The 16618-nt window shown below is 41.1% G+C and overlaps 1 protein-coding gene across 3 annotated transcripts in view; it reads left to right on the plus strand.

Annotated features, from left to right (window-relative positions):
• Positions 1–10304: 10304 nt before the first annotated feature.
• Positions 10305–16618, plus strand: part of LOC124130833 (serine/threonine-protein phosphatase 6 regulatory ankyrin repeat subunit B-like) — a 38175-nt gene continuing 31861 nt past the window's right edge. For 2 of the 3 annotated variants that reach the window (XM_048388236.1, XM_048388250.1), the window contains exon 1: positions 10305–10336. The gene's annotated coding sequence lies outside the window, so the exon portion shown is untranslated. Of the gene's footprint in view, positions 10337–16149; positions 16168–16618 lie in introns of those variants that run through there. The other variant, XM_048388242.1, reaches the window with a different exon arrangement.

Below are 16618 nucleotides of genomic sequence, written 5' to 3' on the forward strand. Positions count from 1 at the left end.
TACTAAGATAGAGCCAGATCGTAAACGTTTGATGTTTTTAACCTCACCTGCAATGCCCTGAATACCCTTTGATATTGCAAACGGGTTCAGTTTGATAGGCGTCTTGTCCAGAGTTTCAATAACCAGGAAACGTGGCCAGTAGTCGATGGATTTGGACGGTCTATGGTCGTTAACATCTTGATCAGTATCAAGAGGACGTTTGGTTTTTTTTAGGGGGGTTTCATAATCCATGTTTAGTGTGTAAGTTTCATCATCCGAGCTCCCCACCCACCATGGAGTATCATAAAGACAATGCTAAATGCAAGTGGACCTCCGACTTACAGCACCAAGGATACTCGGATGAGATACTCAAGCAGAAAAAAAAGAAAAGATCAATTTTTCCACCAGATTGGCCCATGAGCCACCGCCTTCTGGGCATAGGACTCTAGGCAATGTACGAAGTTGGAAATATACATTTGAGTGATTTAAGATTATAAATCACAACGGCAATATTCCAGCCATGTTGTATACATTTGAAAGGCATGCAAAAATCATTTGGCCAAGACAATACACAATAGTTCAACATTTTAACATAAAAATGCTACACAAAATGCATGCACAGGGCTCGGCATGACCAGCCGATTGATAGGATCGGGCCCATCCTACCACCCGTCTAGGCAAAGTTAGGGTCAAAGTGGTGTGTTGGGCTAAGGAACACTATTGCCGGCTCCGTCGCCCTCAACCACCAGACTCCCTTCCTCTGCCGACACAGGGACGCAACCCACGGCAAACGGGCTGCCCATTTTAGTCGCCTCTTACGACCAGCAATGGGAGGCTGTGGAAATATTCTACCCCGGTTCCACACGGGGGAAGAGCGATTAGCGTTACCCAGCACTCACCACGAGGAGGTTGCTCTTCACGAGTGCCGACAGTAGGGGTGACTATTGGTCTGGAAATCACTATTCCAATAACTATTGATATTGAAGAAACTATTGCGATAACTATTGACATTGCAAGCAAGAATTGCGATAAATATCGATAGTTTTCAGTGTATCATTTTAGATGAATTTTAGAATTGAATTACACCTTGGAACTGAATGTGATAACCATAACAACAAATATAAAGTAAAGTTTCAGATATGACTGATTTGTTTTTTCTTTACCCTTATAATTTAAGAAAAAGACACTTCCACATTACCATGTGTAAATAACCACCACTCATGTTCAAAAGAATTTGAACAAATTTGACCAGCATTGCATACATTTTATTGATATGGTAAATACAATCGAAACTATCGATATTCCTAACTGAAATCGATACTATTGACCGGACACTGATTTAACAATCTATTTATTGACCTTAAGTGCTTACCAATAGCAATGTATCGATATTTCGATTAATCGTGACACCCCTAGTGGACAGGTACCACAATACGAGATGTGATTGGCTTAGAGTCCTGATTGTTTTAGATTTATATACACCATTCGCATCAGTATAACCAACGTGTACTTTAATCCATCTTAACCGATTTCACAAATCAAGAAATACATACATTAGGATCTTGTTCAGTAGCAATTCAAAGGACCGAGTTTTAGATATTTTTATTTACTCGTGCGAACCATCCTATTATAAACAACATTACATTCTTGCAAAGATACACATCCATGAGATGGAATAAAACACATAGAAACAAAAACTTAATCAGTGGACAGTCTCTCTAATAAACACGATACACAAAATATTCATTGCTAACAGATACGGTAGACAGCAACTGGTGGCAGAGAGGTCTAATCACGTGTATTCAGACATGCTAGTGACATGTAAATGGAATGTCTACTGATAAAGGTTATCAGAGATATAACGAGACGGGCCGACTTTTTTTCATGATCTCGTGTGAATAGTAGACTTTGCAGTCGATACTGACTGCAGCCTCAGGTTGCATCACGTGCTTCCACGCACTTGTTACAGGCAGTACATGGAACATTGAGGACAATCACAGAATGTCTCTTCCAGTAGTTCATGATGCTTATGTAGCCGGGCGTGGTGTAATGTGTCCAGCCACTGGGCTGCTAGTCAAAACATGAGGCAGTTCTTGGATGATGATATATATTTCTTTGTAGTAGATGGTGGGAGGGAAGATGTAAAGAAGAGTCCTCCCTCCATAAAAAGTTCATGCAGAGTTGTTATAATTTAATTTAAGCCAAAAAGGAAACAGATTAATGTATAAGGATACGTTGGGTAACACATGGTTGAAGCACATGGTTGATGACCATGTGCTCAATTAATGTAACACAAAATGTGTGAACTGGCAAATATTTAGATATAACAAATAAAATAATAATGCAATTAAATATATTTTACTTTAATGAAAAGCTGTGATACCCTTTCTATGAATATATTTGTTTCCAAAGCAGGATGGAAAGAGATAAGAATATTGAAATGTTTCTCACCTGTAAAGAAGAGTCCTCCCTCCATAAAGAGTTCATGCAGAATGCATGAGGAGGGCAGGTGAGAAAGGAAGTTGAAAGAAGTGGACCAAAGGGCCAATCAGAAGAAAGGTAGCATCTGACAGGTATTAAAGGAAGTCAAGATGCTTCAGTCACATGAAGTGGTGGACATATCTAAAAATAGATAGGGGGAAGTCCAGGTGAAGCTGGAGAAATCACAGAGGCTGCATAAGGGTATCAGGGTTGATGTTAGTTGGCTGCCATTCAAATGCAGACAAGGACAGCATATAATGAACACAGAATGAAGTGATGGTGATAATAGATGAACATGTATATATGTATGTATATATGTATAGAATGAATACTAGGGGGTTATAAGTGGGTGGTACTTATGTGGCTATAACTCATTCAGAGTTAGCACCACCACCCGGCTACACTTAGTATCCAATCGCCATCACTTGTGGAGAATTTGTCCCTTAATGGGTTTGTGAAACAGATTGGGTGAAGTTACCTTTTGTAGTATATGCATAATATGGGCAGCTAAAAGGGGCTCGGAGTCAGTTTACTGTGCCTGAGTGGGGTATTCATGTTAAACTGCGGCATGGTATCTCAGTGAGCTAGCACTATAAATCGGCATCAGTCCGGACTAGTACAAGCAGCCACACAAACACACACACGTACATGCACGTCGCTATACAAGTGCAATAATCTTGGACGCGACATTAAACCCCATTTCACCTATTCATGTTAAACTGCGGTATGGTATCTCAGTGAGCTAGCACTATAAATCGGCATCAGTCCGGACTAGTAGTGAGTGAGTGAGTTAAAGTTTAACGTCACATCGGCAATATTTCAGCCATATCGTGACGAAACAAAATTTGATATGAACAATATATATTAAACTGTTTAAAATTCTGCTGACAAAGAGCAGTATAATAACTAGAACATCACAGACATTCGTAAAACTAGTTTGAGAACAAGTAAAAATAGATAACTAACTAATCATTTAACAACACATTATAAAAACAGGCTATAGATCGCCACCAACTGAAGGTTGATCACCGCGCTGGGGACCATGGGGACTTACAGTACTTTTGCTACCTGCATGGACCCCAGTCGGATTTACATCATCCCTTCAGTTGTTGGCGATGACTGTCAAATTTAGCCAAACAGTAAAATAACACATATACTACTATTAAAAACGTGGAAGAAGTAAATATAGTCCGGACTAGTACAAGCACCAACACACACCACGCACGCGCGCGCGCGTCGCTATATAAGTGCAATAATCTTGGACGCGACGTTAAACCCCTTTCACCTCACCTCACCCATGTGTGAAGCCTGAATAGCCAGTATTTGGGGACAACAGGGTGGTTGGGTGCTACAAGCGGCAGAGGAATGCATGAATATCAAATACGTGTTGTATGACTGAAGGTGGGAGCGCAAATGCCGATGCCACGCCACAAGATGACATAGTGACGGTCACAAGCCTGACATTTCGTTCTGAGCACTAAATGCTGATAATAACTTCACAAACTGCTTTTTTAACCATTAACACACAAAATACTGGACAACTGTATGAAATTGCTGAGAGCGGAAAAAACCAAAACACAAACTTATGTCGAAACATCGTTGTGTATGCAAATATGATCTTACATTGTAAATAACTAAAGTGATTGGTAGCCACGGCAAGGATATAACTTTTGTCACCATGTACTGTGTTGGACTTTGCACAAGGTGTGTTAACCCTGGCAAATATCCAGATCTTATCTCACAACTTAAAAGGGCCTCGTTTATGAAGAGGCCCATTAAGGTGACGGCAAGTAATTGACAACAGAAACGTGATCAAATCTGTAAGTATTTGGTAATCAGGGACGCGCTTCACACAAAATCAACATTTACGAAACTATGAAGTACACACAAGTATGTCTCATTCCGTACAGTCAGTTAAGATTTATTAAGATTCACAACAACCCTGATCAGGCCCCTTTGCTTGTCACGAGGGGGAATATATATTACATCAGGTGATCAGTCTGTACCTTCATCTCATAGCCCATCCACACCCGTCAGCGAGAAGAACGTAAGACCTTTCTTGCATTTTTGAAGGTTAAATATTTTGTTAAATTTCATGTTTATGCATAGAAAATATTCTGTTTGGCGAAATCCTGAATGAAGTTTTAAGTAGCTGCTCTAGCTGTTTCAAATTATACGACGTGTGGTGAGTATACTTCGGTCAAGTCAGTGTACTTGTGTTAGTATTGGCAAAACATATGGATGCATGTAAAGAAGGTATTGAGGGTGAGTTTCTTGTAAAGTGGATGTTCTGGGGCAGTTTCCTATTATTTGGGTGTTGAGGAACGGTTTCCAGTAAATTGGGTGTTGAGGGATAGTTTCCAGTAAATTGGGTGTTCAGGGACAGTTTCCAGTAAATTTGGTGTTCAGTGACAGTTTCCAGTAAATTGGGTGTTGAGGAACGGTATCATGTAAATTTGGTGTTGAGAGACAGTTTCCAGTAAATGGGGTGTCGAGGGATAGTTTCCTTAAAGTGGATGTTGATTGACAGTTTCATGTCAAGTGGGGATTGATGGATAGTTTCCCGTAAAGCTGGTGTCGAGGAAGAGTTTCCTGTAAATTCGGTGTTCTGGGACGGTTTCCTGTAAAATGGTCGTTGAAGAACAGTTTCCTATAATTTCGATGTTGAGGAATAGTTTCCTGTATTTTGGATGCTGAGGGACGGTTTCCCATAAATTTGGTGTTCAGGGACAGTTTCCAGTAAATTGGGTGTTGGGGGGATTGACTCCTGTTAAGTGGATGTTGATTGTGAAGTTATTGGTGAGGGGGAGTTTCCTGTAAAATGGGAATTTAGGGTGAGTTTTCCGTTAAGTGGATGTTGATTAAAAGTTTCATGTGAAGTGAGGGGTGAGGGGGAGTTTCCTGTAAAATGGGAATTTAGGGTGAGTTTTCCGTTAAGTGGATGTTGATTGAAAGTTTCACGTGAAGTTAGTGGTGAGGGGGAGTTTCCTGTAAAACGGGAATTTAGGGTGAGTTTCCTGTTAGGTGGATGTTGATTGAAAGTTTCATGTAAAGTGGGGATTGAAAGTAAGCTCCATGTAAAGTTAGTGTTCAAGGGAGAGTTTCCAGTAAAGTCTGAATTTAGGGATAGTTTCTTGTAAAGTGGATGTTGATTGACAGTTTCATGTAAAGTTAGTTTTAGAAGGTCTTAGAATTTTACCACTTCGGTGAAACCCACAAACTCGGGTATGGTGCTGACAAACCTGGAAACATAATCGGGGCAAACCGGGATTCGAACCCACAATCATAGGTTTCTGGCGTACCCAAGGGACGCATTTCTGCACAGTGAATCGCTACCCACACCAAACCAGTCCACTTCCTGTGCGCAGTTTCTAGAGTAACGTTCTCCCCGACGTCTGTAGACCCGTGCTCTTCCATCCCCTCGACGGACGAGAAATCTTGATTTGTCGCTGGATCAGACATCTCCCCATCGTAGTTGAGGCCATACCCTGTGTTAACGACATCAATGCAGTCGTTGTTGACGATGTTGTCGACTCAATATGACGCGTCAAAAGGACGTCTTACTCGTAGACCTGCTGCTCTTAAACGGTTTCGTACGGTCTGGTCGGAGATTCTACGCAATCCGGGTATTTGGGATGCGGATGTAGTCGTCCTTTCAAATAAATGGCGCAGTCGAATGTAGCGATCTTGGGCAGTAGTGGTTACTCTCGGTCGTCCTGACCTTGGCCGATCAGGTGTTGACCCATGCTGTTGAAACCGATCCCATAGCCGTGTGATGGCGCTGGGCGCTACATTGAAAACCCTGGCTACAGCTGATCGGGATTCCCCTGCCTGCAAGCGGCCTATGGCGTTGTTTCTTTACACTTAGGTAAATATTGGCATGTTGTTGAACTCTCACTGTTTGATTTTGTGTGTATTCGTGCTTGGGAATTCCCAGGGGTTGCCCCAGGAATGTGGATGTAGTCCGTCAGTGTGTACGTCATTTCATGAATTTGGCCTCGTGAAAAACGTATGAACATCAAATTGTGTCATCCATACACTTATGAACGTCAATTTCGCGGTCATGTGACCGACCTCTCGTCCAACAGAAGAGCCGTATGTTGTGTAAACTTCAAACAAAAATTACATGTTTATATGCAAGTTTCAGGGACACTGAAATGATGACCGACATCCTTGATATAAAGCAGGTGAGCTACAGAGCCCACTGTCAAAACCCGTGAAGATCCGGGGTAGAATAGGTCTTCAGCAACACATACTTCATCTTCCCGAGGCAAGGTAGTTAACTCACTATAAGAGTTCAGTTTACACCCTTGCTGAACCAGGCTGGTATTATGGAGTTACATTTTCTCTGGACTAACGAGTCGATGCATAGTCCAATCAAAATCTCGCAATGAAATAGAAATCCGGTTCGTAAACTGTCGTCAGATTACGGTCGATTGCAGGATTTGCAAAGCATGTGCAACGGCAACTCGTTGTCAACAGATATTTTCCAAACCTTTTCATGTTTTTAATCAAGGTGCTCGCGTGATGTGATGCACTTCGCGATGTAAGACACGTTTTATCACAATATATATAGATCTTGGTTAACGATCAGATCGTTTTGACTGGGCGCCGCCATTTTGTTTGAAACAAGTGCAAGTGATGGAATCAGATCACAGGAAGTCGTTATTGGTCAGTAAATAAAAATACTAGTATATACCCCCTATATGTAAGTAGAGAAAATGAGTGTCACTCGCCATCTTGCCGGTTTGTTTACATTTGATATCCAAGGCTATTTTTATATCGTACGCTTATTGACAAGCGCATTTCTGGCCGTAGATTGATCGATAACACATTTCTACACATGTACAAGTCATCTACATTCGATTGATGTCCCTTACTTACCGAAATATCGACAGTTTATTTCGCGAGCTGGGAAAATGTTACCAACCCCGAGCGCAAGCAGATTTCAAACGCGGGCGGAATCGAGCGAGCCACCTGATTGGCTGACCTCCTTATCAGTCAGCGTTGTGTTATGTTTACTTTTTTCAATGCTGGAATATGTGTGTCATGACATGTAAACTATTTCTTGTGTGTAAGAGTATTGTATTAATGTTTTTGTTTTCTAAATGCTTTTAGCATCCTGACATTAAATTATTTAACTCATGTTCACTTCTCAACATCAAAAGCATTCATCAACATGACCTAGAATAAACTAAGTCAAATCTCTCCATCTTCCCGAGGCAAGGAGGTTAACTGACTATAAAAGTCCAGTTTCCACGTCAGTTAACTCCCTTGACTCTGGAAGATGAATCTCTCGGAATCTGTGGTCCTATAACAAGTTATTGCAGCAGGTTGAATCAGAATGTGTTGTCCGTGCATCACTGTCAATGTGTGTACATCGTGTTACTGTTTGCATACAGTTATTGTCATAATAATTACTACTTGGCCATGAATCAGCAATTGTGCTACGCTAGTTGTCTGTTTGTATATTTCTTTCCAAAAACTGCAGTCAAAAGAAAACATACACTTAAACAAAAATGGATTTGATCAATTACAAACGTTATCAAAATGTCCTTTGGCTTAAAACAGTCACCATATCTGCAAACTTGAGGTCCAAAACACAACTATGATACCCATATAAAATACATCACCATCGAATAACCAATTCTTATTTGTTTCATTCTTAGTCCCTATCAAACATGGGTGCATGCATTCTTTTGCCCGGCAGTTTATGAAGATTTTGAAAAGTTTGATTTTTATGCCGCTTATAGCCATATCCCGGCGGGGGACACCAGAAATGGGCTTCACACATTGTACCCATGTCGGGAATCGAAACCAGGACTTCGGCGTGACGAGCGAATGCTGTCACCACTAGGCTACCCGACCCTCCACGAATTAACTGAACATGAATATAGTTTTCTTTTGGTATGCCCATATTATGCATATACTACAAAAGGTAACTTCACCCAATCTGCTTCACAAACCCATCAAGGGGCACATTCTCCACACGTGATGGCGATCGGATACTAAGCATCGTGTACTACTGGAAGAGACATTTGTTCTGTGATTGTCCTCAATGTTCCATGTACTGTCAGTAAAACGTGCTTGTAAGCACGTAATTCAACCTGAGGCTGCAGTCAGTATCGACTGCAAAGTCTACTATTCACACGAGGTCATGAAAAAAATACTCTGCCCGTCTCGTTATATATCTTTATCAGTAGACATTCCATTTACATGTCGATAGCATGTCAGAAAATACACCTGATTAGACCTCTCTACCACCAGTTGCTGTCTACCGTATCTGTTCGCGAAGAGTATTTTGTATCGTGTTTATTACATAGACTGTGCAGTGGATGATCTTTGCAATCATATAATGCTATTTATGATAGGATGGTTCGAAGGAGTAAATGAATTTGAATTGCTACTGAGCAAGATCCTAATGTATGTATTTCTTGATTTGTGAAATGGGTTATGATGGATTAAAGTACACGTTGGTTTTATTGATGCGAATAAATCTAAAACAATTAGGACTCAAAGCCAATCACACCTCGTATTGTGGTACCTGTCCACATCTCGTATTGTGGTACCTGTCCACACCTCGTATTGTGATACCTGTCCACATCTCGTAATGTGGTACCTGTTCACATCTCGTATTGTGGTACCTGTTAACATCTCGTATTGTGGTACCTGTCCACACCTCGTATTGCGGTAGCTGTCCACATCTCGTATTGCGGTAGCTGTCCACATCTCGTATTGTGGTACCTGTTCACATCTCGTATTGTGGTACCTGTCCACACCTCGTATTGTGCTACCTGTCTCTGCAAGCCATGAAAATGTTGCAATGCAAATACAGCTACGAGCGCTGTACCACTATATTAACGCAAAACCATATTGAAGTCAATTCTTATAAATAAATATGTCAACATTATAAAAGAACATGACCCCATTTGTCCGGGCTTGGCTGTCCTGCATGATAGGCCGAGCTTGAAATTAAGACAAGAGATACAGGAGATATTTGGTTATTTGGAGGATGAAATTATCGCGGATGTGGAGGTAGTGGTGGACTGAAGAAATCGAGCTCAGCTCATGCTTAGCAAACCCAATGCAGCAGCTACCCTTGCCAAACATCCCATGTGCAAAGCTTGAAGAGCTAGTATTTCAGGACAAGAGGGTGGTTGGGTGCTACAAACGGCAGATGAATGCATGAATATCAAATACGTGTTGTATGACTGAAGGCTGGAGCGCAAATGCCGATGCCACGCCACAAGATGACATACGTGTAGTGGCGGTCACAAGTCTGACATTTCGTTCTGAGCACTAAATGCTAATAATAACTTCACAAACTGCTTTTTTAACCATCAACACACAAAATACTGGACAACTATATGAAATTGCTGAGTGCGGCATCAAACAACATACAAACTAAAGTCGAAAGTCGTTATGTATGCAAATATGATCTTACATTGTAAATACCTATAGTGAAATGGACTGGTAGCCACGGCAACGATATAACTTGTGTCACCGTGTACTGTGTTGGACTTTGCACAAGGTGTGTTAACCCTGGCAAATATCCAGTTCTTATCTCACAACTTAAAAAGGTCCTCGTTTATGAAGAGGCGCATTATGGGGACGGCAAGTAATTGACAACAGAAACGAGATCAAATCTTTACGTATTTGGTAATCAGGGACGCGCTTCACACACAAAACAAGATTTACGAAACTATGAAGTACACACAAGTATGTCTCATTCCGTACAGTCAGTTAAGATTTATTAAGATTCACAACAACCCTGATCAGGCCCCTTTGCTTGTCACGAGGGGGAATATATATTACATCAGGTGATCAGTCTGTACCTTGATCTCATAGCCCAACCACACCCGTCAGCGAGAAGAACGTAAGACCTTTCTTGCATTTTTGAAGGTTAAATATTTTGTTAAATTTCATGTTTATGCGAATTATATCTTTCTATGCATAGAAAATATTCTATTTGGCGAAATCCTGCATGAAGTTTTAAGTAGCTGCTCTAGCTGTTTCAAATTATACGACGTGTGGTGAGTATACTTCGGTGAAGACAGTGTACTTTTGTTAGTATTGGCAAAACATATGCGATGCATGTAAAGAAAGTATTGAGGGTGAGTTTCTTCTAAAGTGGATGTTCTGGGAAAGTTTCATGTAAAATTGGTGTTGAGGGACAGTTTCCTATAATTAGGGTGTTGAGGGACGGTTTCCAGTAAATTGGGTATTGAGGGATAGTTTCCAGTAAATTGAGTGTCGAGGGATAGTTTCCTTAAAGTGGATGTTGATTGACAGTTTCATGTCAATTGGGGATTGATGGATAGTTCCCCGTAAAGTTGGTGTCGAGGAAGAGTTTCCTGTAAATTTGGTGTTCTGGGACGGTTTCCTGTAAAAATGGTCGTTGAAGAACAGTTTCCTATAATTTCGATGTTGAGGGATAGTTTCCTGTTTTTTGGATGCTGAGGGATAGTTTCCCATACATTTGGTGTTCAGGGACAGTTTCCAGTAAATTGGTCCCCATGGTCCCTAGTATGGTGATCTCCCTTTAGTTACTGACGATCCCCAGCCCATTTTTATATTGTGTTGTTGATACTTATGGCTTTTATATATTCTCAACTAGTTTTAAATTGAATCTGTGATATCCTAGTTATGTACTGTCCTTCGTTGACAGCTTTTTATTTAGCCAAATCTTTGTATTATTAATGTACTTCTCGTCACGATATGGCTGAAATACTGCCGATGTGACGTTAAATCTTAACTCACTCACTCCAGTAAATTGGGTGTTGGGGGATTGTTTCCTGTTAAGTGGATGTTGATTGTGAAGTTAGTGGTGAGGGGGAATTTCCTGTAAAATGGGAATTTAGGGTGAGTTTTCTGTTAGGTGGATGTTGATTACCAGTTTCATGTAAAGTGGGGATTGAGAGTGAGCTCCATGTAAAGTTAGTGATCAAGGGAGAGTTTCCTGTAAAGTCTGAATTTAGGGATAGTTTCTTGTAAAGTGGATGTTGATTGATAGTTTCATGTAAAGTTAGTTTTAGAAGGTCTTAGAAGTTTGCCACTTCGGCGAAACCCGCGAACACGGGTATTGTGCTGACAAACCTAGAAACATAATCGGGGCGAACCAGGATTCAAACCCACAATCATAGGTTTCTGGCGTACCCAAGGTACGCAACTCTGCACAGCGAATCGCTACAAACACCAAACCAGTCCACTTCCTGTGCGCAGTTTCCGGTGTAACGTTCTCCCCGACGTCTGTAGACCCGTGCTCTTCCATCCCCTCGACGGACGTGAAATCTTGATTCGTCGCTGGATCAGACATCTCCCCATCGCAGTTGAGGCTATACCCTGTGTTGATGACATCAATGCAGTCGTCGTTGACGATGTTGTTGACTCAATATGACGCGTCGAACAGGCCGTCTTACTCGTAGACCTGCTGCTCTTAAACGGTTTTGTACGGCCTGGTTGGAGATTTTACCCAGTCCGGGTATTTGGGATGCGGCTGTAGTCGTCCTTTCACGTAGGTGGCGCAGTCGAATGTAACGATCTTGGGCAGTATTGATACTCTTGGTCGTCCTGACCTTGGCCGATCACGTGTTGACCAATGCTGCTGAAACCGATCCCATAGCCGTGTGATGGCGCTGGGCGCTACATTGAAAACCCTGGCTACAGCTGATCGGGATGTCCCCTGCCTGCAAGCGGCCTATGGCGTTGTTTCTTTACACTTAGGTAAATCTTGGCATGTTGTTGAACTCTCATTGTTTGATTTTGTGTGTATTCGTGCTTGGGAATTCCCAGGGGTTGCCCCAGGAATGTGGATGTAGTCCGTCAGTGTGTGTACTTTTTATAGACAGACAGTGCAATTACATAATTATTTTGCGTACTTTAGTATGGATTTGTTAACATGGTATTTCCGGTGTTTCGTGCTCATGGTAATGTCTTTCCATGGCGGGAAAAAAACATCCAAACTCATAATTCGTGTATAATGCGCACCCCCTTCTACACAGTTGTTTTTTTCGGAAAAAAAGTGCGCACTATACTCAAGAAAATACGGTACGTCATTTCATGAATTTGGTCTCGTGAAAAACGTATGAACATCAAATTGTGTCATCCATACACTTATGAACGTAAATTTCGCGGTCATGTGACCGACCTCTCGTCCAACAGAAGAGCCGTATTTTGTGTAAACTTCCAAAAAAAATTACATATTTATATGCAAGTTTCAAGGACACTGAAATGATGACCGACATCCTTGATATAAAGCAGGTGAGCTACAGAGCCCACTGTCAAAACCCGTGAAGATCCGGGGTAGAATAGGTCTTCAGCAACCCATACTTCATCTTCCCGAGGCAAGGTAGTTAACTGACAATAAATGTTCAGTTTACACCCTTGCCGAACTAGGCTGGTATTATGGAGTTACATTTTGGCTGGACTAACGAGTCGATGCATAGTCCAATCAAAATCTCGCAATGAAATAGATATCTGTCGTCAGATTACGGTCGATTGCAGGGTTTGCAAAGCATGTGCAACGGCAACTCGTTGTCAACAGATATTTTCCAAACCTTATCAAGGTGCTCGCGTGATGTGATGCACTTCACGATGTAAGACACGTTTTATCACAATATATATAGATCTTGATTAACGATCAGATCGTCTTGACTTGGCGCCGCCATTTTGTTTGAAATAAGTGCAAGTGATGGAATCGGATCACAGGAACTCGTTATTGGTCAGTAAATAAAAATACTAGTATATACCCCCTATAACGAAGTAGAGAAAATGAGCGTCACTCGCCATCTAGCCGGTTTGTTTACATTCGATATCCAAGGCTATTTTTATATCGTACGCTTATTGACAAGCGCATTTCTGGCCGTAGATTGATCGATAACACATTTCTACACGTGTACAAGTCATCTACATTCGATTGATGTCCCTTACTTACCGAAATATCGACAGTTTATTTCGCGAGCTGGGAAAATGTTACCAACCCCGAGCGCAAGCAGATTTCAAACGCGGGCGGAATCGAGCGAGCCACCTGATTGGCTGACCTCCTTATCAGTCAGCGTTGTGTTATGTTTACTTTTTTCAATGCTGGAATATGTGTGTCATGACATGTAAACTATTTCTTGTGTGTAAGAGTATTGTATTAATGTTTTTGTTTTCTAAATGCTTTTAGCATCCTGACATTAAATTATTTAACTCATGTTCACTTCTCAACATCAAAAGCATTCAACAACATGACCTAGAATAAACTAAGTCAAATCTCTCCATTCTTCCCCAGGCAAGGAGGTTAACTGACTATAAAAGTCCAGTTTCCACGTCAGTTTACTCCCTTGACTCTGGAAGATGAATCTCTCGGAATCTGTGGTCCAATAACAAGTTATTGCAGCAGGTTGAATCAGAATATGTTGTCCGTGCATCAATGTCAGTGTGTGTACATCGTGTTACTGTTTGCATACAGTTATTGTCATAATAATAACTACTTGGCCATGAATCAGCACTGGTGCTACGCTAGTTGTCTGTTTGTATATTTCTTTCTAAAAACTGCAGGCAAAAGAAAACATACACTTAAACAAAAATGGATTTTACCTATACAAACGTTATCAAAATGTCCTTTGGCTTAAAACAGTCACCATATCTGCAAACTTGAGGTCCAAACCACATCTATGATACCCATATAAAATACATCACCATCGAATAACCAATTCTTATTTGTTTTATTCTTAGTCCCTATCAAACATGGGTGCATGCATTCTTTTGCCCGCAGTTTATTAAGATTTTGAAAAGTTTGATTTTTATGCCGCTTATAGCAATATCCCGGCGGGGGACACCAGAAATGGGCTTCACACATTGTACCCATGTCGGGAATCGAAACAGGGACTTCGGCGTGACGAGCGAATGCTGTCACCACTAGGCTACCCGACCCCCAACGAATTAACTGAACATGAATATAGTTTTCTTTTGGTATGCCCATATTATGCATATACTACAAAAGGTAACTTCGCCCAATCTGTTTCACAAACCCATCAAGGGGCACATTCTCCACACGTGATGGCGATCGGATACTAAGCATCGTGTACTACTGGAAGAGACATTTGTTCTGTGATTGTCCTCAATGTTCCATGTACTGTCAGTAACACGTGCTTGTAAGCACTATTCACACGAGGTCATGAAAAAAATATTCTGCCCGTCTCGTTATATATCTTTATCAGTAGACATTCCATTTGCATGTCGATAGCATGTCAGAAAATACACCTGATTAGACCTCTTTACCACCAGTTGCTGTCTACCGTATCTGTTCGCGAAGAGTATTTTGTATCGTGTTTATTTCATAGACTGTGCAGTGGATGATCTTTGCAATCATATAATGCTATTTATGATAGGATGGTTCGAAGGAGTAAATGAATTTGAATTGTGGTACCTGTCCACATCTCGTATTGTGGTACCTGTCCACACCTCGTATTGTGGTACCTGTCCACATTTCGTATTGTGATACCTGTCCACATCTCGTATTGTGATATTTGTCCACATCTGGTATTGTGGTACCTGTCCACATTTCGTATTGTGGTACCTGTCCACATCTCGTATTGTGGTACCTGTCCACATCTCGTATTGTGGTACCTGTCCACACCTCGTATTGTGGTACCTGTCTCTGCAAGCCATGAAAATGATGCAATACAAATACAGCTACGAGCGCTGTACCTCTATATTAACGCAAAACCATATTGAAGTCAATTCTTATAAATAAATATGTCAACATTATAAAAGAACACGACCCAATTAGGCCGGGCTCGGCTGTCCTGCATGATAGGCCGAGCTTGAAATTAAGACAAGAGATACAGGAGATATTTGGTTATTTGGAGGATGAAATTATCGCGGATGTGGAGGTACTGGTGGACTGCAGAAAACGAGCTCAGCTCATGCTTAGCAAACCCAATGCAGCAGCTACCCTTGCCAAACATCCCATGTGCAAAGCTTAAATAGCTAGTATTTGGGGACAACAGGGTGGTTGGATGCTACAAACGGCAGATGAATGCATGAATATTAAATACGTGTTGTATGACTGAAGGCTGGAGCGCAAATGCCGATGCCATGCCACAAGATGACATGGTGACGGTCACAAGTCAGACATTTCGTTCTGAGCACTAAATGCTAATAATAACTTCACAAACTGCTTTTTTAACCATCAACACACAAAATACAGGACAACTGTATGAAATTGCTGAGTGCGGCATAAAACAACACACAAACTAAAGTCGAAAGTCGTTATGTATGCAAATATGATCTTACATTAGTGAAATGGACTGGTAGCCATGGCAACGATATAACTTGTGTCACCGTGTACTGTGTTGGACTTTGTACAAGGTGTGTAAACCCCGGAAAATATCCAGATCTTATCTCACAACTTAAAAATGTCCTCGTTTATAAAGAGGTCCATTATGGGGACGGCAAGTAATTGACAACAGAAACGTGATCAAATCCTTATGTATTTGGTAATCATGGACGCGCTTCACACAAAAAACAAGATTTATAAAAACTATGAAGTACACACAAGTATGTCTCATTCCGTACAGTCAGTTAACTTTTATATAAATAAGAGTCACAACAACCCTGATCAGGCCCCTTTGCTTGTCACGAGGGGTAAAATATATTACATCAGGTGATCAGTCTGTACCTTGATCTCATAGCCCAACCACACCCCTCAGCGAGAAGAACGTAAGACCTTTCTTCCATTTTTGAAGGTTAAATATTTTGTTAAATTTCATGTTTATGCGAATTAGATCTTTGTATGCATAGAAAATATTCTATTTGGCGAAATCCTGAATGAAGTTTTAAGTAGCTGCTCTAGCTGTTTCAAATTATACGACGTGTGGTGAGTATACTTCGGTCAAGACAGTGTACTTGTGTTAGTATTGGCAAAACATATGGATGCATGTAGAGAAGGAATTGAGGGTGAGTTTCTTGTAAAGTGGATGTTCTTGGGCAGTTTCCTATTATTTGGGTGTTGAGGAACGGTTTCATGTAAATAGGGTGTTGAGAAACAGTTTCCAGTAAATTGGGTTTTGAGGGATAGTTTCCAGTAAATTTGGTGTTCAGGGACAGTTTCCAGTAAAATTGGTGTTAAGTGACAGTTTCCAGTAAATTTGGTGTTGAGGAACGGTTTCAT

The sequence above is a fragment of the Haliotis rufescens genome, unplaced genomic scaffold, assembly GCF_023055435.1.
Source record: "Haliotis rufescens isolate VD_foot unplaced genomic scaffold, xgHalRufe1.0.p SCAF_10, whole genome shotgun sequence".
Classification (NCBI taxonomy): domain Eukaryota; kingdom Metazoa; phylum Mollusca; class Gastropoda; order Lepetellida; family Haliotidae; genus Haliotis; species Haliotis rufescens.